Source organism: Neomonachus schauinslandi, chromosome 7 (genome assembly GCF_002201575.2).
Source record: "Neomonachus schauinslandi chromosome 7, ASM220157v2, whole genome shotgun sequence".
NCBI classification, from domain to species: domain Eukaryota; kingdom Metazoa; phylum Chordata; class Mammalia; order Carnivora; family Phocidae; genus Neomonachus; species Neomonachus schauinslandi.
The window spans coordinates 91,404,487-91,425,520 of record NC_058409.1 but is presented as its reverse complement, the minus strand read 5'-3'; the positions used below and the strand labels follow the sequence as shown (position 1 = coordinate 91,425,520).

The following is a 21,034-nucleotide window of genomic DNA, read 5'->3' as shown; positions in this document are numbered from 1 at the left end:
TTGTCTCAATGAATATTTGTTGGATGGATGGGTGGATGAATGGATGGATGATGGATGGGTTAAAATGGATGGATGGATGGAATGGAAAGATGAAATAAGATGACAACCCAGGTCCCATTCTTTCCAAGATAGAAAAGTAAGCCTAGCCTGGAGTTGACTTAACCCTTCTAAGACCTAAAAGTCAAAGGCAAAACTTAGAGATGAAGTTCAGCTGTCTGATCTCTTTACCTTAGATGCATAAACTATAAATCATCCTGAGTTCAGGGAGGACAGCCCTTGGGACCTTAACTCTAAAGTAGAGGCCCCCACATCAGCTAACCCCAGTATGAGTTTCTGCATTGGAAGAGGGACATCCTGGAGCAGGACTATGACCCTGACATATGATCCAAGTGTCTCTATGAGGACTTCTAGAAGACATCCCCCCTCATTGTGGTGCTTCAGTCATTAAGTCCACCTTGCCACTGTCCTCTTAGGCAGTCTATAGGTATATACTCCACAATATCTGTGTACTTTGTCACCTTCTGATCAGTTCTCTGCATTGCAAGCATTTTAAAACACAGCTCTCTCTCTCTCTCTCTCTCTCACACACACACACACACACTTATGAGGTTATTTCTAACTTAAAACTCATTGTTCCCAGGTCAGACAAATCCTTAACATGGTCTACAAGACTCTACTTGGCCTGACCCCTGAATGCCTCCCAGTCTTATCTTTCAACACACCCCCTCCACCCATGTCCATTCCCTGGGCTCCTGCATTGGCCTTAAGTCAGTTCCCAGACACCTCTTCAGCATTTGGGCTCCCACTCACCTCAGGACCTTTGCGCATGCTTTCACTTATTCCTTAAATGCTCTTGTCCATGTTAATACCTACTCATCTTTCAGGTCTTAGCTCAAGCATCACTTCCTCAAAGAAGGCATCCCTGATGATACTCCCTACACCAATTTCAGAATGTGTTGTGTTCTGTGTTTATCTTGTCATAACTGAGTATTTTTCCCTTATAGCACTTATCACAGTTTATAATTATATGCTTATGCTATTATTTGAGTCTTATACGTCTGCCTTATTAGGTCATTAACACTGTAACAATTGATTCATTGTATCCCTAGTGTTTGACACCGTGCCTGTCTCTTAATAGATGCTCAATAAGTATTTGTTGAATGAATGAATGAATGAATGAATGAATACATAAATGCCTAATTCAAGAGCTTTGGCTCTTTCTAGTCCACTAGCTGCTTCCGAGTTTGGGATTTCTTAATTTCCAAAGCACTTACTTGCACTAGGGCCTTATGTTAGGAACTTGAACAACTGAGATCTACCCTTGTTCTCATGTAGTCCACAGTGTGACAAGAAACAAATACATAAATACATAATGACAATACAGTGTATCCAGTGCTATAATCCATGTTAAGTGCCAGTTTTCATGGAAGCAAGGAAGAAACGCTCCTGTTCCCCTCCCCTGGGGAGGCTTCGCAAAGAGATCTTTTCTAAGCCGAGTCTTCAAGGAAAAGGTGTTGGCCAAGGCAATAAGAATGGAGGTAGAATTGGAGGTGAAGTGACCAGTAGGTAGGAAGGCTCATGAGTCAGAGCCTGGCACTGGGGGAGATAAGTCCCAGGGATGACAGCACCCCAGGGGGAGAGGCAAGGCTGTGGGAGGTGAGTCTGGGAGGTGAGCAGGGGCCATGGCACTGAAGACCTTCGATGATAGTCAAAGATGGCCAAGGGCACTGCATGGAGGGGACTAGCATGGAGAGACATGTGATTTGGAGAACTCTGGAAGCGCTCTGGAGAAGAGGTGCTTATACTTCAAGTGAGAGACTTCCTCCTCTGAAGAAAGGGAGACTCGGTCCCAGGGCTGTCAATCAAACTCTTTTCTAGAATCCGAACTTTCTTTCCCAAAGGGTGCTCAGTGTGGCTAACCTTGCTTATTCATTGCAGGGAGAATTAATTTCAAGGAGGGGGGGAATTAAAAGAAAATACAAGATTAAGCAGTGTAATCAGCTGCTGCAGAGAGTTGGAAATGCAATAAATAATAATAGCATTGAGAGCTGTTTTTAATAACTCACCAGTGTAATTTAGCCCCAAGTTCTTGGAGCATATGTAAAATATGTCATAATGTGTATAATGGCAAATGCCTCATTGCCAGTCTCTAAAGACAAATGTCTTCCCAGGAGGAAAGGGGGTGGGACGGGGAACGGAGGAGAAATTGGAGGACATGATTGCAAATAGGGTGTAGGAAGGCAAGCATCGTTCATTCTGACACCACTAATTTGAAATCTGTGATCCTTTGCAGATGCGATAGGTTTCAGTTGGTTTGTCTTCGAGGATGGGGCAGGTTAACAGCAATAACATGGTAAAGCAGATAGTCATAATTTGTAAGAGACTGAGTTGTTTTCATATTCTGCAGAATCACCATTTGCATGCAGTCTGTGTTATAATTACAGATCATCCTTGTCTGTCTACTCCAGGAGGTCCCCAGGGCACTGAAGTCTTGGCAGCATTTGTTTGACTTAGTTGAGTTACTAAATATTCATGAAACCATTAAAATGTGTTATTTAAAAGTATTTGATGAAGCCTCACTTTTAGTAATTCATATGGGCTGCACCCCCTCTCCCAAAGTCCAAGTTAGTGGGATGGGGCTGGGAGTTCTCCCCTCTTGGGGAGTCAACATGGTACAATTAAAATGAGGTGGACTTTGGAGTCAGACAGACCTGAGTTCAAGTTCTAGTTCTACCACTTACTAGCTGTGACCTTTTTCAAGTTATTCAAACTCTGAGTCTCCATTCCTAATCTATTAAATGAGTGATGATGATGATGACGACAGCTAATATTCATGGGTCACCCATTGCATTTCCTCCGTCACAGCACCACTGTGGTGTAGGTACTGGTATGATCCCCATCTTACAGGTGAGGAGCCTGAAGCTTGGAGCAGTCGAGTAACTTTCACAAAGCACAGGGCTAGCAAATACTGTTCAGGAACCCAACACTGGGTCCCTCTGACCTCAGAGTCCATGCTATTAAGTGTGCTGTGTGATCCCTATATACTAAGTTCTACAACTGGGGAAGATGAGACACAATATGTATAAGGTATAGCTCCCGGTGCATAGTAGACACTTTGTAAATGTCTCTTGCATTGAAGAACTAGATTTCTCTTCCTTTCATGTGTCCTCTCTGGAAAAATACAACATCTGTGTCTTTGTCAAAGTTTTATTAATGTCCTTGCCATTCTAGGCCCTTGTCTGAGTCACTGAGCACCCCTCCCAGGCCTCAGGTTTTTAATCTACAAAATGGGGGTATGTGGGAGTTCTACGGAAATCTTCTTTCCAGTTCACTCCCCATATCATCAAACAAGCGTTACTTCCTTGGCCACTGTTCCCAATAGGAATGTGTCCTCCCCTCAGGTGTTGTAGGGTTGAGACGGTTGAGATGGTTTAAAACCATCCTTGTATTCATGGCCAACAGGGGTGTCCTGGGACTCAGGAAACACCACTGTCTTCATTTGACAGTTGCAAAAATGAAGACTCAACAAAGTCAAGTTATTTGAAAGTCATCCAGCCAGTGAGTGTCAGAGACATGAATAGACTCAGGTCTGCCTTCAAATCCCATGTCCTTGGCATGCTGCCTTCCTACAGTAGTAACTCTCACCATTACAACTGAGAGCTAATTAGCAATGCAAGAAATTAAAGCAAGAGATTTCCCCCAAAAACACATGATTGACAAACAAATACATGCTCTGGACTCAGAGAAAGGAGAGCAAGCTGGAGGAGTGTGGGGCATCAGGCCTTCAGCTGAGCCCTAACAGGTTGGCTTTTGTTGGCAGATAAAAGAAGAGAGAGCATTCCATGTGGGGAAATACACAAGGGAATGGGCAGAGGGCAGTACAAGTCAAGTTCTGCAGGCCAGGAAGGCAATGTCAAATGCATCCTGTTTGGAACATAGCTGGTTGGAACTGGTGCCCCATCTGTGATTGTTTGTAAGGACAGTCCCTGGACCGGAGATTCCTTGGTGGCTGAGATAGATCTTAGTGATGGAACCCCAGTGCCTGGGGCATAGTAGACAGGAAACATGATATTGGAGGGAGGGAGAGAGGAAGGTAGGAAGGCAGGAAGGAAGAAAGCACTGAAGCTAAAGGAAAGGAGTGAAGGAAGGAAAGAAGGAAGGAAATAATGTGTGTAGCGAATTGGAATTTCTGTTGAAATTCCAACAGAGCCTGGATCCATCCTGAGAAAGCAAAGGAGGTAGAAAGTGAAACATGTCAGTGGATATCTAAATGCCATATCTCACTGACTTTATCTGCAAATGAATTTCCACCAACAGCAGTTAAGTTTTGCTCAAATCAATAATTTGTGCTGACAATTGACACAAACATTGGGCACTCATTAATAAATGTGCTCATTACTCTTCCCTGTTGGATAATGTGAACTCCTTGTGTTCTGGCCTATTATAAGCAAAGAGACCTACATCTCCACCTCCTCAGCCTAGGACCGCGGTAGGGCAGGGCAGAATGTAGAAGGAGCCTGCAGGCTGAAAGCTTGGGGTGGTCAGGAGAGAGGGGTCCTGAAGTTCATCCGAAAGAACATAGAATTCTTGAAGCAGAGTTCAGGATCCTCCCAAAATTGATCTCCTAAGGGTGTTTGGGATGGTTCTTCCTGAGGGTTTTCTAAAATCCAAGAGGAAAAACCAGAAAGCTTTCCTCCCATTGTCTCCCTTGCCCCCAGGCTCCATGGAGCTGGTGATGAATCAAAATCAATCAAACAAATGTGGCTTTGAGAATTGACTACTGAAGGGAGGAAGCCTGGGGTGGAGAACCAGCCCAGCTGGATTCCACAGGAAGCTGCTTGGAGCCAGACACCTCTTCCCAAAGATACACATATAAGAGACAGGCTTCAAGGTAGATGCGTTGAGGTTTTTTACATTTCAGCATCTGCCCCATCCCCATACACCCATAAATATCCCATCAGGGGTACTAATGACCAGCAAAGAAGTAAAATCATTGTTGGGACCAAATGAGATAAAATGTGTAGAATATCTAACCCAGTGGGGATGGGGGTGGCTATTGATACCATAGTTATTCCTAGAGAGAGAAGCAAAGGGCCTGAAGGAAAGAACCGAGCAGAAACAGGAAAGTTGGAGACCAGGAACAACTCCAAACCCATCCCTAACCACCCACCACTTCTCACCAGCAGAACCTGAGCCTTCGGTAGCCAGAGAATACCCTGAATGAAAGGATACAGAGACCTGAACTCCAGGCCTGCCTCTGCCACCAACTAACTGTATCATCTCCTGGGAGATACTCAACCCTGTCTGAGCTTCCTCTGGAAGTGGTACCAGTGAGCACCTAACTGGTTGCTGTGATAATTCAGATAAAGGAGAAACCTACGTGAAAGTCCAGCACAATGCCAGACCAAGAAAATGCTAATAGCACTTATTTCCCACTCTTTGCCTCTGTTTTCTCATCTGCAAATGGAAATAATGCTGCACCCTAACTTAAAGTTAGGGCATAATATTTTTTCAACAAGTATGTGTTGAGAAACTACAATATGCAGAGTGATTGAAATGGTTAAACAGAATTTGCAAAGTAAAAATCCTAGAGGACTTTTTAGACATTGTGACCTTCCTAATGGGAAAGGATTTTCTTTTTATCTATGCACAGTGTCTAACACATGTCCAATAAATATCAGAGAAAGAAGGAGAGGGAGGAAAAGAAGGAAGGGAAGAAGGGAAGGAAGAGAGGGAGGAAGGAAGAGAGAGAGAGATGGAGGAAGATGTCATTACTTTACTATTGTACAGTTAACATCATCATTATAAAACTAATTTAAACAAACTCAGCCAGTGTCCCCAAAAGGGCTCCAAGATAAGGGCTAGGATAAAGAACACAGAAATAATTTTCCCATTTTGACCAGTGATGGGAATAGTAATGATTTTCTCTCTGAACCATAACCATCTTGCAGTTAAATTATTTGCTTTCTGGTAGAATCAAGAGCTCAAAGATGGTGCTCTGAGGAATTCTTTCATTTCTTACCCACTTTTAAAGAAAAGAAAACTCCAAACGCAATTATTGGTATTATTTTTATACCAACTGCAGCAGAACCTTCTGGAAGATGAGGCTCCTACCAAATTAGTTTATCCAAATGAGATTTAGACAGTACCTTACCAGGAGACCACTCAGAAACCCACATACCACCAGTAAGCCCTTCTGTGTCCAGTGAATGTGGACATAGCTTTGCACATGTGGTTTCAGTTAACTACACGAACTACTCCAATCTTGTGGGATGCTACACCACAGGACACCTCTGTTTACTTCAGGTTACAAAGCAGTGAGCAAACTGAGAGCGGCAGAAGTAGCTCACTAAAATAGAATTTTATTTTCTGACTGCTGGGGGCTGACATGCAAGTGAAATTTAAGCAGCAACAAATACTTATCTGAAACCATTTGTCTGGAGGGAAGATTTGTGGCTAGAAAACTGAAGTGCAAGCACTCAGAAATTTCCAGAGGAAGTCTGATTCCCCTACCTTAAATAGTATTCCTTCCTCTCCCCAGATTCAAACCTCCAAACTGTGGAGGTTTTACTATGACTTCTCCATCAGACCTAACTAATATATTATCTCCTGGAGCATATGGATAATAATGATAGTGATACTAATCTAGTTCTTTCTGTGCTTAATTACTAACTCATTTCAATCTTTACAACTCTCTTTAGTAGGTACTATGATTATCTCTGTTTTACAGGTGAGAAAACTTGGGCACAGAGAAGTTAAGTTACTCACCAGTAGTCACAGAGCTAAATAAGAAGCAGAGTTAAGAGTCTCTGCAGGCAGTCTGGTCCTGGAGGCTATGCTCTGAACCTCTGTGTTACAGTTTCATTCACTGGGTGTCAGAGATTGTGTTAAGAGGTTATAACATTATCTCATTTCATTATTGCAATAATCCTAGGATATGGGTACCAATATTATTCCCATTTTACAGATGAGGAAACTGACTCCAGAAGTTTAAATTATTTGTCCCAGGTCACATAGCTAGTAGTTGGCAGAGCTAAAACTCAAACCCAGTGATTCCGTGAACCCATAGTTGTTTGGCAGAAACTAGGTGCCATGGACTGAATGTCTGTGTTTCCCCAAAATTCATATGCTGATGCCCTAATTCCAAATTGGTATTTGGAGGTGGTAATTAGGTTTACATGAGGTCATGAGGATCAAGATTTCATGATGGGATTACCATCTACAACTCAGAAAGAGGGCTCTCACCAGATCGCAACCACACTAGTACCCTGATCTCAGACCTCCCAGCTTCCAGAACAATAAGAAAAAGATATCTGTTGTTCAAGCCACCCAGTCTAAGGTATATCATTACAGTAGCCTGAGCTGACTAAGACACTAGGCATTTGTGAGTGTGACCATCTTGGTCTCCAAGATTCTTAAGGGACCTTGAAGTCCATGGCCAGTAGTCATGTGTCAGGACGTAATGGTCTGAATTGGAATCCAGTCTTATGTGGTGTCTGGGTCAGAACAAAAGTCAGGTATCTGGTACATGAGGTCAATTCACCACCCACCCATCCCCACCCCTCCCTCAACACCCCTGCTTTAGCCCCACCCCTGCCATCCACACCCAAAGAGAATGCCTCTGAATGATCAAACCTTTATTTCTTTATGGCAAACAGTCCAACACAGGGGGAAAATAAAGTCTGCCAGTGCTGACAAAGAATTGAAGAGGGCCACCAAAGTGAAGATTCTTGGCCAAAGAAACAGTAAATCAGGACAAATTAGTGAGAGAAGTACCCAGTTTTGTCTAGGCTCACACCTACATTGCAGACACATTCACCTTACAATCTATGTGGAAATAAGACAAAGCAATTTGTGAAATGGATTCCACAAGTCCTCCAGTTGGGGCAAAAATTTCTCATCAAGTGAAAGATGGAACTCCAATAAAAATTTAAAAGGAGGTTACACGTAGAGGGAAGAGCTGTGCAGATGCCACGTGATGCTGGATGGAAATGGAATGTGAGAAAAAGGCAGGCTCTCTAATAAACAATTCATGGATCTCTCACAAATACCAAACCGCAGATACATCATTTATTAGCTGGACATGTGGGAGAGTATGGACTTTGGAGGCAGGTAGATCTGGACCTGACACTCAGACACCCACTACCTATGAGACCTGAATTTACCGCTGATCTTCTTAGAGATGAACATGGCAATACCCCCAAAGATATGCTGTGAGAATACAGGGAGATGGCCTGTGTAAAGCACCCTACAATTGCTAAAAAATAGTAGCTCAGTCTGTCTGGTTGCCATTGAGATAAGTCATCTGAGAGGCAGATGTCCCTAAAGCTCAGGGTTTGGAGATCATCAGAAGGGGACCAGGATTTGAGGCCAGAGTTCTTGGAAGAATTTAAGTCCTTGGGGCGCCTGGGTAGCTTAGTCGGTTGAGCGTCCGACTCTTGATTTTGGCTCGGGTCTTGATCTCAGGGTCATGAGTTCGAGCCCCAGGTTGGGCTCTACGCTGGGCGTGGAGCCTACTTTAAAAAAAATAAAAAGAACGTAAATACTTACATGGTGACAGCAGGCAGAAAGTGGGAGCCACTACTCCTTTTTCTCATGTCATTCCTTTCCAGAAATTCCAGAAAGCAGCAAGGGATGAAGTCTAGCTCCTGGCACCTGACCTTGCATCTAACAGATGCTCAGTAATCCATGTCAGTGGAACTGAATTGGGAATGCTGTGTGTGAGGTAAAATAGGGCAAAAGGTGAAAAATGTGGGACAGAAACCTGGCTGAGATCAGCGCCATCTGCCCTGAGCTGACATCTGAAACAATGATTATGCATAAGCTTGCAAAAGGGGAGAATGCGGAGGAAAGAGAGAGGGACAGCACCAGTCTTAGAAGGCAGAAAGCTGTTGGAAAGGAAGCAAGAGAGAGGGAGTAAGAAGCAGGCAGAAACCAGGAGAGGTACAGGCTAGAGAAGTCATGAGAACAAAGTATTGACTTACCAGAAGTCTCTCTGCTCCTAATTTAGTTCCTCATGTCTGGCTATGCTAATGCCTAAAATTCCACTAAGCTCTTTGGGTTAAGTATTATAATCACTAAGGCTCCAGAAGAGAGGAAACACAGAAAGTCAGGCAAACCTCTGGGCAGGTGAATTTGTCAGGTTTCCTTCTGGGCAGGTGAATTTGTCAGGTTTCCTTCTGGGCAGGTGGGGTCTGGAATGGCAAAGCGGTGAAAGTGGTGTTTCCCACCCCCACGCCCCTACTCTTCCTTCCCCTGCCCATCTCCCTAGTGTAAATACTCCTACTGTGGCTGATCAAACCACCAAAGATTTAACAACTGCCTTGCTAATTCCCTAAAAATTTAACCATCAGCTTTCACAAGCTGGAATGGGCTGACTCTGGACACCACTGCCTAGGCACAAATGAGATGGAAGATTGATACATAGAACCAAGAAGGAAAGTGCGGAGCAGAGAAGACGAGAGTTTGCTGAGCCTCAGTCTGATACGTAGAATATGTTCCCCCTTCATCAAGAAGGAAAGGAAGGAGAGAGCACCATTCACATTTAGTTATTGTTGTTGAAAATACATTATATCCGTGGGAGAACATGTCAAAAATGGGCCTCCCTCTGACCCAGGCCCTCAGCTATCTTCTCCAGAGGCAACTAAATTCTCAATTATCAGTGTATCCTTCTGAAACTATGTTATGTATATGCCCACAGATGGTGTATGTGTGTCCCTTTTCAAAATTAAAATTACAATATACTAAAGGGCTCCTGGGTGGCTCAGTCGGTTAAGCAACTGTCTTCGGCTCGGGTCATGATCCCAGGGTCCTGGGTTCAAGCCCCATGTCAGGCTCCCTGCTCAGCGAAGTCTGCTTCTCCCGCTCCCGCTGCTGCTCCTCCTGCTTGTGCTCTCCTGCTCTCTCTCTGTCAAATAAATAAAATCTTTAAAAAAGTAAAATAAAATGAAATAAAATAAAATGGCCATATACTAAACAACTTACTTTTTTCCTTTAATAATATATTTTCAGTGTTCTTCCAAGAAAAGATACACGAACGTGTTATATATTTATAATGGCTGTGTCGTATATGCTATAATTTATTTAACCAATTTCCTCAGTGATAAGCATATAAGTTTTTTCTGTCTTCTGCTATTACAAATGATGTGATGAATATCTTTTAAGTGAAATTCCAGGATCAAAATGTATATACACTTTTTATTTCTGATGGGTTTTTCCCTCCTAAGTGGATTATGAATTTACATCCACACCAGGTCATGAGAGTATCTTCCCCGCCCCACACACACATTGTTGCCCACGTGGTGTATTCTCCGAATGTGAGGCCAGCATTTGCTAAGTACAAACTCTGCTCTCACACCTGCCACAGGCTCTCTTACTTGAGGAAGCTTATTCCCAAAGAGGAAACTGGGCCTTATGAAGATCAAGGAACTTTCCCAAGGGTAGGTCTCTGTGATGGAAGTCCCAGTCTTCCTTCTTCTTCATGTTGGCCGCCCTTCCCCACCAGGCTCACTGTTAACCATCTGGTGTAAGGAGAGTGTGATGCCCCCCACAGAGCCCAGAAGCTTAGGACACACCTATAACCCACACTGTTGCTTCCCCATCCTTTGTTTTCTTTCTAGGAGTTTTGCTCAATCAGTTTTGCTTTTAGTAATTTCTTCTACTGATACAAAACCTGCCCAAACACAAATAGAACTGTAGACTCAGCCCAGTTTACAATTACTTTCTTGGTGATCCAGTTTCCAGGGGCAGTTTGTGATGTCAAAACAGGGACCACCTATACTCCAGAATAAGCTTGATTGGTTTTTACTAGAGAAATACAGGCAAATTGTTGTCCTTTTGAAAAATAGCCTTACCCTCTAAGCCTGTTGCAGATCAAAAGCAGTTAAGTCTTTTCCCTTATGTCTTGAAATAGTCTACGTTCACACACATTCCCTCAGAGTCCCAAAGAGGATATGCCATGAGAGGCTGCCGGTTACCGTTACACTCAGGCAGCAGATGTGTAAGGGTTGGTGAAGACTTTGGGGAGATTGCCTTCATAGAAGAGGAAGTAAAAGCAAAGATTACTATGAAACCACGTAGAGATTGCCGGCTAAGAGGAGGAGAAAGGTGGAGGGAGCGGGGAGGAGTGGAAGGGAGGGAGGGAGGGAGGGAATGCGGAAGACAGACTGGTGAAAATCAACCGTGCACTTGGGAGAACAGCGGAAAGAACGGCTTGGAAGACCGGCTTTAAATGCCTGCTGGCGTCCTGCTGGATGGTGCGCCAGCATCCGGGCAGGATGTGGGGGGAGGGCGAGTCCGAGGGGCTCCAAACATTGGGAATAGTGGTGGTCCTGTGCTCCTCTCTGAAACTTTTGCACTACCTCGGGCTGATTGACTTGTCAGACGGTAAGCGAACTCTTGAGCTTCCCTGTTTTTTTAAGAATGTGTTTTTCAGCTTAGGTTGTTATGAGTTTAGAAAACGCACGCAAAGTAGCGCGGAGACCCGAGAGCTCTGCAGAGGATCTGCTAAAGCCCAGAGGTGTTGATCCCTCGTCTTCCTTAGACCGCCCCAGTGATGCGCTTTCCACGGTGCCTGGAGAGTTGGAGAACCGGAGGGGGTTAGATCTTCCCTTCCTGCCCTGTGTGCATGTGGGTCTTGGTGGATTACTAGCTGTGTGAGACTAGCACAAAACATCACAATCCTCTCTCCAAGTGTCTGATAGCTATGTTGTTGGTAGAAGCCGATGACTTTTAGAAGTCATTATGTTGATTAACTTTAAGAAGTAGGTGGGAAGATTATGGGTGTTAAAACTTCTGTAAAAAAAATGCTAATCACAGTGCCGGACAATTAGAAGACATTTAGAAAATGTCAGTTCCTTTCCCCAGCCCTTCACCCCCAACCCTCATAAGAATCCTTACCTTAAAACCACCTTATTAGCTGTGGTTTTACCTTCCACTCCTTAGTGAGAAAGTAGCCAAAAATTTGGGTTAACCCATGCTGTTTATGACTAGAAAGTTAGTGGTTTGGTTTCCAAAGTTAAAGAGGTTCAAGAAGTGAGTATTTTCTTCCTCCTTATGGAGATTTTGTCCCAAATAGGACATAGTTTGTTTATATAATTTTTATCACATAAAATTAAACTTCTGGAGAGATTCCAATTCTGATGAGCAATGCATTAAACAAAACCAGTCTCCAACAATATATATTCAATGTATATACAATGTGTATTCAATGTATATTCTCCCATAACTGGATAGTGTAGACAGAATTTCTCTTCCAAGAGGCATCACAAGCCATAACTGTACATAATAATGAAATACATTTGTAGACAGAGGACTAGCTGAAGTACTAACCAAACCTGAGATAGAATAGAGACTGAATGCGGGATGATGTGGTTGGGTGAGCTCTGGACTAGGAGTCAAGAGACCTGGTTTCTATTAACGATTGCTCTCTATTTAATCGGTCAAGTCATTTTTTATTTGGATCTCAGTTTCCTTATGAGAATATTGATGATTTTCAGACTCTGCTTCATGGAATTCTGGAGTACCTGAATATTTCCTTGTTCACAGTTTTGCAGTAAGGCAGACTCTGGACGCTTCGTCCCTGCTTCAACAAAACCAGGTTCCCTTTATCTGTCCTATATGCCAGGCCTGTACGTGAGAGCTTATTAAGCTTCAGCTAAAATTTAGTGAATCCATGAGTCTATGATTCCATGATTGTGTTTCCCTGAGATGTTGGAAGCTGAAGCACATTCAGAAAACTTTTATTTCTTAAAAACCACCTGAAATCTAACAATCTGGAAGAATAGTTCTTTGTGCACAAAAGAACTCTTCTAGGCCCTCAGGCCCTTATATGTGCTCCTCTCGACCCCTACACTCAGCCTGCCAGTCCGTAACAATTGAGCAAAACCCCTGGTTCTCCACTAGATCCCCAAAACATGTTTCATCCATGTTCTGAGCTTCAAAGGAGATACCCACTGACGTGACAAATTAATGTAAGAGAAAGTTCCAGAGAAATTTCCTTATAAGGCTAAAGGTGTGGTGAAAAATATTACCCTGTTCTTCCTTTCCATATCCGAACATGCTCATCTCTCTTCTCCTGCTTCAGCTTCTCAAGATTATAGCTTTTGGTTTTATTAACACAGAAGATATCAGTTACTCATCTAATGTTATAGTAATGAGGGGATTAGGGTAAAATGTAGAGAACATATGTTTAAGACCGCCTCCAGGAACCCTTGGTGAAGGAAGGGATTAACATTTATTCAGCACCTACAATGTCCCAGGCATAGTGCCAGGTGCTCCTATATACATGAGCTAATGTGAGCCTCACAATAACACTCTAAAGAAAAAAAATTAAATAGCACTGGAAAGTGGATCTCATTGTTCCTGTTTTTAAATTTTTTTAAGATTTTATTTATTTGAGAGAGAGAGAGCACGAGAGGGGGGGAGGGGGAGAGGGAGGGGGAAGAGGAAGAAGGAGAGGGAAAAGCAGTCTCCCAACTGAGCAGGGAGCCCCATCCCAGGGCCCCGAGATCAGGACCTGAGCCGAAGGCAGATGCTTAATAGACTGAGCCACCCAGGGGCCCCTCATTGTTCCTTTTATATAAAGAAGAAGACAGGTTTAGAGAAACTACATAAAATTTCCAAAAACACAAGCAATAGCAGGGTAGAGGTATTTGTCTCTAAAATTGTACCCATTATCCTGTATACCAAGTGGCTCAATGAGTAAGATGGGAGTCTGTGGTCTATCATCAAGTCTATACCACACAGGCTGCTATGCTAGAGCCTTTCCCATATGGTCCAAAATGCCATATTTAATGTGTATGTGACATCTGAAATTCTGTTCACCCATTTGAGTCCCAGAAGGAGAATATCGCCTCCTATTAAGTACACAAGGACCAATGTGATGCAATCATTCTAAAGAGAGCAGGAGAGCAATTCTGAAGAACCTATCAGTAGTCTTTCTTAGGTGCTTCATCTTATTCTTATTTTATTTTTCCGTTGTAATTTTAGAATGGTATCGATTTAGGGCCTAGAATCAAAAGAGCTGGGTTCTGATCTTGGATGTGTCATTTATCAGTGGCATGCCCTTGGGCAAGTCCCTTTTCTTCCCGAGCTTTCACTTTCCTTATTTGTCAAAATGGAGACATGAGGATGATGGTTGTACTAATTTCCTAGGACGAGTGTAACAAATTACTTCAGATCGGATGGCTCAAAATAACAGAAATTTCTTCTTTCACAGTTCTGGAGGCTAAAAATCCAAAAGCAAGGAGTTGGCAGGACTGTGTTCCCTTTAAGTCTCTAGAGGAGAATCCCTCCTTGCCTCTTGCAGTTTCTGGTAACCCCAGGTGCTCCCAGGCTTGTGGCAGCATCACTGCAATCTGTCTCCATGTGCACATGGTATCTTCTCCCTGTGTGTCTCATCTTCACTCCGTCCTTCCCTCTTCCTACAAGACACCAGCCATGTTGTATCAGGGCCACCTTAATGACCTCATCTTAACTGCCAATCAGTCGGACTCATCACCCGTCCCTCCAAGGTGAGGATAGCAGGGGCTGCAGAGAGGAGAAGATCGGGCAGGGGCACGGGGTGGCAGACAAGTAATGTCCCCCAGAAAGTTCCGAGACCATTACCAGTGAATGCCTTGTCTCTCCCTCTCCTGCTGCTCACTGGGCCAGCCTGAGGCAGGCTCCCCCTCACCAGATGGGAGTCCTCTCTTCCCAGAGCACCATGTCCACTGGCGCTGCTAACAGCAACTCCAGAAGTAGCTCACCATCCCAGGGCCAAGCACTGACCGTGGTGGTGAGGTACGCATCAGTGTTTCCCAGAGTGGGTTCTCCTGCTGCCATGTCGTCCACCTGTCTCAACATAGGTTATAAACACTAGTTTTGCTAGCATAGACATAGCTTGTTTACAGAATCAGGAATGTCACAGGCTATGCAAACCACCACCAAAAATAATAGCAATAGTAATAACTTCACAAACTCAGGGAAACCATGAGAATCCAGGTGTGTTTATTGGGGTCTTTAGAAAGAGTCAACTTCCCATGCATTCTAAAATATGTCAAACATGTATTATTACTCCAGAGATTTTTTTTTTAAGATTTTATTTATTTATTTGGCAGAGAGAGACACAGCGAGAGAGGGAACACAAGCAGGGGGAGGGGGAGAGGGAGAAGCAGGCTTCCCGCTGAGTAGGGAGCCCGATGCGGGGCTCGATCCCAGGACCCTGGGACCATGACCTGAGCTGAAGGCAGACACTTAACGACTGAGCCACCCAGGCGCCTCTATTACTCCAGAGATTTTTGATGGTAAAAGACTTCAAATATGGTTCGTATGAAGCTGACTACCCACACATAGCCCTCTTTAACTATTTCTTATGGACTTAGTGCCTGTCTAGTACTTTATAGCTTAGGAACCCACTGTCCTTTGAGTGTTGCACTTGGACAGCAGAGAAATCTTGTCAGATCTGGAATCTTATATTACTATTGAACTAATTCTGTATTTTTTAAAAAAACTGAAGTTCTGGAGCTTTGACTTCAAGGCCACATGGGTAGAAAGTAACAATTTCAGGACTCAATTCAAGTCTTCTGAGTCCCACTACAGAGGACTTTCTCTTGTCCAAATGCAGCAAAACTGTGCTGGAGCATTGGGAACATCACTGTTTCTACTCATCAAATGTTTGTTATCACTCCCCTTGGTAAGGTACTCATAACCCAGTCCAGTTAGGTTGTCATGGGCTGAGTCATGGCCATCCAAAGATATCTTGTCCTAATCCCTAGAACCTATGAATGTCACCTTACAGGGAAAAAGGTTCTTGCAGGTGTGATTAAGTTAAGGATCTTGAGATTATCCTTAATTATCCGTGTGGGTTGTATATGCCATCCTAAGCCCTATATGTCATCATAAAAGAGAGTCAGGCAGAGATCAGACACAGACAGAAGAGGAGAGGGTGATGTGAAGCTGGAGCAGAGACAGGAGGGAGGGCCGCAAGGCAAAGAGCGCTGGCAGCCACCAGAAGTTGGAAGAGGTAAGGAATGGATTCTCCCCAGGGCCTTTAAAAGGAGCATGGCCTTGTTGACATCTCTAGATATAGACCCAGGGTTCATACACCCTCCCACCACTGAGTAAACAGAAGAACCCAAGTAGATTACACTTCCACAGCCTTAGCCCCAAACCTCTCTCTTCTCTTTTTCTTCTTTCTACTTCCAGATTTGGTTATTTTTAATGCTTCCATAGATTTTGTTTTACTTTAAATGGTGCGCTTAAGCCTTGATTCCTTAAATATTGGCTTTGAGCAGTCTCTCCTGCCCACCTTCTCTAAAATATCCAAAGACAAGCACACTTTTACTTCCTTTACTTCTCCTGTCTTTCTCTCTAACTACCAAATCTGTTAATTACATTATCATTTTTATGTTGCCAAGGTTTAAGGTGTTCTGAGAATATACCTCTTTCAAGGTAACTGGGAGGAGTTTCCTCAGACCTCTCATCCCCCATGAGGATGACCCTGTCTCTCGCTCTGAGTGGGCTCCCAGGTCTGTCTAGAACTGCCTACTTGTATGACCAACAGAAGGATAGAAATGGATTCTGCTTCAGAAGAATGCATTCTGTGTTCAGAAACCTTTCCAGTCCTTGGGATCTCACAAGGACATCCAGAGCTGCCTAGGCCTGGAAAGCCACCCCCTCATTCAGCCACAGACTGAGGACACCCACCCCCTGCACCTGACCAATAAAATGAGACTGACCCCAGGTTCCACTCTGCTACTGCCCACCTTCTCCCCCAACCACACCCTGCAGCTGAGAAAATCTCCTAAAATCCAATGCAAAGACACACTAGTTTTGCTAGCATAGACTACCTGGTAGCTTGAAGTCTGTCATAGCAAGCCTGGTCAATTTTTTTAAATGTCTTTTCCTATCTAAGATGATAGACGCTGAGAAAAAGTGAGGGCCACATCTAAATCAAAGCAACTGCATGTGGCTGGTTTGAGATTCTGTAGTGAAAGAGAAATATCAAACATGCAACTCACTTGCTTTGTAAAAACATGTTTTCCTACTTATTTGCATAATCCTCACACAAGTTATACATGAATGAACTCTCATGATTTAACAATCCCTTACCATACAAATAAAGTGAAAGTGCCCGTAGCTTGCCGCCGCCCCAGTCCCACATTATCCCCAGGACCAAGCACTGTGGTGACACAGTGGTCAGCTTCCTGGTACCGACAGACAAGGACCACCGCCTGGTTTATAGTAAGAAAAGTGAATATAGAGTGTACTTGAGGAATAGAATGAACCTGCTTCGAGAGTCTACCCTATTTTCAACTACAGAAGAAACGGGAGAGAAAGGAGATGGGAGAGATAGGAAGGAGAGAGCGGCAGCACAGAAGTGGTCAGAAGTGGGGAGAAGAAAGGTGAAGAATCAGGAGTGAGAAAGGGCAGGGAGAGAGAGCGGCAGTAACAGGAAGGAGATTCAGCTCATTCTGAGGCAAGCTCTTGATTTCTCTGTGGTTCTCTTGGGTGTCCAGTAAGTTCCATCCTAGAATCATTTGCCTTTAAGGGTCTGCTGAGCTTATTAACAGCTTACCAACGGCTCATTATGCTCCAATCTCTAGAGACCATATGCTGCAAAAGAAAGTTCCAGAAGCCCACTTGGCACCTGCGCCGTAGCCAGAACTCCGCCCCCCCCCCCCGACCTCCGCCAACAAAGCCAGCCCCAGGGAGGAACCCAGCCTTTGTCTTCAGTGCCACAAACCTGGCTGGAAAGGACAGTCTGTCCTGTTACTTCCTCAGGCCTCGCTCTGGCTGGGCAGGCAGGGTTTTCTGAATTAAGAGTTCAATGGCACACACATAGTCATTTGTTCAGCATATTCGGCCTCATACTCCATTGATCCAATGCCCTGGAAATAAGTACGCATTACAGTATTGTTCCTTTATTTCCCTCGAGGCAATATTCAAAGATTAAAAAGTCAAAGCTGTCCACAGATTCCTCCTCTCTGCCTTCACCCTCCCTCTCCCATACATGCCCCTCCACCATCTTCTCTCTCTCCATTCCCAGGGTTCTCAACCTCTCATGCTACTCAGGCCCTTCTACTATGATGCCCACTTGGACTGATCTTTCCTTTCCTTCTCTCCTGACTTTTAATCCATCCCCATCACAACGTACCCTTCTGCACTGACTGATCTCGAACCGCCCCTGAAAAACAGACCCCTGCTTAGGCAATTATTTTGTCCGTGAATTTGTGTGTGAAGAGCCTGAGTAAAATCTTTTTTTTCCCTTCTTAAATGATGGTGCTAACATAGTATACTGGCTTTGGACCGTTATTTGCTTTCACATTTGCATATTTAAAGAACTAGAGAAAGAATAGCTGAGGTGATCTTTCCCCTCTCGAGCCACGTGGAGCTGTGCCTCCCGAGGGAATCAGCTTTAAGAGAAGAGTTGCTTCTGGCACCAAGGACAAACACTTGTTGAAAGACTGAACAAATGTTTTTATCCTGACAACAAAGAAGAGCCTTGAGGAGGGGCTGTTTGTGAAGACAGTGAGTATGTTCACCCTGTTCACCACATATTTCTTCTGCCCAGCACATTGCCCAACACATCGGAGATGCTCAAGAAGTGTTGAATGAATGAACAAATAACTAATGAGTGACAAGCCCAGAGGTTTACTTTCAAAGCTTCCTCATACTTCAGAATGCATCTGTGGGACCAAGACAAAGCCTTCCAATTTCACCAGCAAAGACTCCACATCCCACACCATACACAGAGTTACTTCTCACTCCCCTCCAGTGGGCCTTTGTTTTCCCTCAAAGCGTGGCTCCTTCTCCAGACCTCTCTATTCCCTGCCTAATACACATTCTAATTATTGACAAGCTTGCTATTCCCCCTCTGGCCTGCCTGGGGGTAAACCCCTGATATTTCAGAGAATATTCCAAGAATAGAGCAAGTGCTCCTACTTGACAAATAGGTACTCAGTAAAAACTGGTGAATGAGTGGATTAATGCACAAATTAATGGCCAACCCTGCTCATAGCAAAGGAGCTGAGAGTGCATTCAAGCCCAACCCTGGACACCCTCATTGCTATTCCTTTGTTGTTGAAAGAGCCTCAGGCATCATGCAGTTGACCTGGACTCCAGCCTCAGCCCTGTCCCTCAGGCGCATCCATGTTCCTCTCTAGGTTCATCCTAGCCAACCACAAAATGAGCAGGTTGAATTAGATCAGTGGTTTCCAAATGCTGATCTGCAAAATTTCCAGAAGGAGCACCATATGGGATTTGGGGAAGGAAAAAAACATTTGTCTGCTCTCGCTCTTTAACCCAGCATCTGATTGTTCTCATCTATTTGACGTAGCCTCCGTGCAAGTTGCCTTTAATTAAAGAAGTACTTGCCTTTATAGGAGTTTGAAAACCACTGATAACATCTAATATCCATCCAACCTTGAAGTTTTCATGATCTCACGTTTCCATGATATACTTGCTTTCAAGGTGGACAGAAGGGATATGACCTTGCTGGGGCCACATTTCTCTACAGCACTATCACCGTGACAACCAACCCTCAGATAGGATGCCTTATGGGTGCACTGGCCTGAGCCATAACCCCTAGAACAGTGGAACCAGCAGCAGCCATAAAACACAGTACAAATGAGCAATATATCTGTTCCCATGGCTGTCAGAGTCTAAATAAGTTGAGGGAGTGTTGCAAAAGCCAAGATGAGATCACCAAGCTTCTGGTACTGAAAAGGTATATTTCATAGAGTATTTAGCTGGGCAGGACCCTAAAGAGCATGAAAATGATCTGGTGCCTTGGAAATAACCCTGGAATTGGAGTCAGAAGCCAGAATTTAAACCCCCCTTCTGCCATTTGTGGACTAATGACTTTGGGCAAGGTACTTAACTCCCATGAGACTTAGTTTCCTCATCTGTAAAATGGGGTAATATAACCCACCTTGTAGGATATTGGGAGGATTAATTGAAATGAACTGTATGAGAGCATTTGGCTCAGTGCTAACAGTTTATAGATACAAAGACCCGAAGGAAGGAAGTGACTTGCCCAAGGTCACACAAAAATGGCATTATCATCATGTTGCTCACAACTCAGCATTGCCATGGTCTTAGAGGATTCTGGTGCCCAGGGAGGCAGAGGGGCCCACTAAGCCTTCTACTTAAGTTCCCAGCACTTCAGGGGTGCTGCCCTGGAGGGGGCGCTGAGACACCACCCAAGAATCTCACTCTCAGGAATTCAATATAGAAAACACATTAAGACCTGTTTACATGGAAGTGCTGTTTATAATTATTGTTCCCTATGGGACAGTCCCCTACTGCTTCCTCCAATCCTGTTTTAAACTGCTCTGCTAATAGAGCTTTCCTGGCTTCCCCGGGGAGACATTCACAGAGGCTAATAGAGACATAATTCAAAAATTGCTTGATATACATGCCCTCAATTTTCCCCAAGAACTACCTAAGATACCCAAACATGCAACGCACTCATTGGCCAGATGCAATTAAACATGCATGGTATTAAATATGCGGGCTGCTACTCGGCCAGGTCTGCATTAAGTTGCAGCAGTCCTGCACTTTATCCTCAGATTCTGCCGAGTTCAAGTGCAACAGGAAAGAAGCAAGCTGCTGGATGGGAGCCCTGGAGGACCCTTCTTACCGAGTCTGCACTCCAAGGCTTTCCAAAGCCTTTTTAGACAAGACAAGGAGGCTTTTAAAAAATCCTCCAGGTCTGAAGAAGCAAAGAATCAATGCTGAGCAATTCCGGGAATAATAACTTCCATCTCTCCAATGTATGAAGAGGAGAAGGAAGGCAGAAAGAAGCTGGATGCAACGCTACAACATTGCAACAGTACATTACAGAAAGATCTGGCTCCAGATCCCAAAACAAGCGCTTACTCTCTGCGGGACCCTGGGAGAATCACATAAGCTTTCAGAGACTTAGCTTGTCCAATGGCAAACTGGGGATACTAACATCACCTCCCGGGATTTCTGGGAAGATAAAAGGAGATTAACAAACGAAAGCACGGGGCACCTGGGTGGCTCAGTCGTTAAGCGTCTGCCTTCGGCT

The 21,034-nt window shown here is 44.1% G+C and overlaps 1 protein-coding gene across 6 annotated transcripts in view; it reads left to right on the top strand.

Moving 5' to 3' along the window:
- The window catches only part of KCNIP1 (potassium voltage-gated channel interacting protein 1), a 330,114-nt gene that overhangs the window by 272,646 nt on the left and 36,434 nt on the right, over positions 1-21,034 (top strand). The window contains exon 1 of one of the 6 annotated variants that reach the window (XM_044916845.1): positions 11,298-11,385. The exons of the other annotated variants lie outside the window; for them this stretch is intronic. The gene's annotated coding sequence lies outside the window, so the exon portion shown is untranslated. Of the gene's footprint in view, positions 1-11,297; positions 11,386-21,034 lie in introns of those variants that run through there. 6 annotated transcript variants of the gene reach the window in all.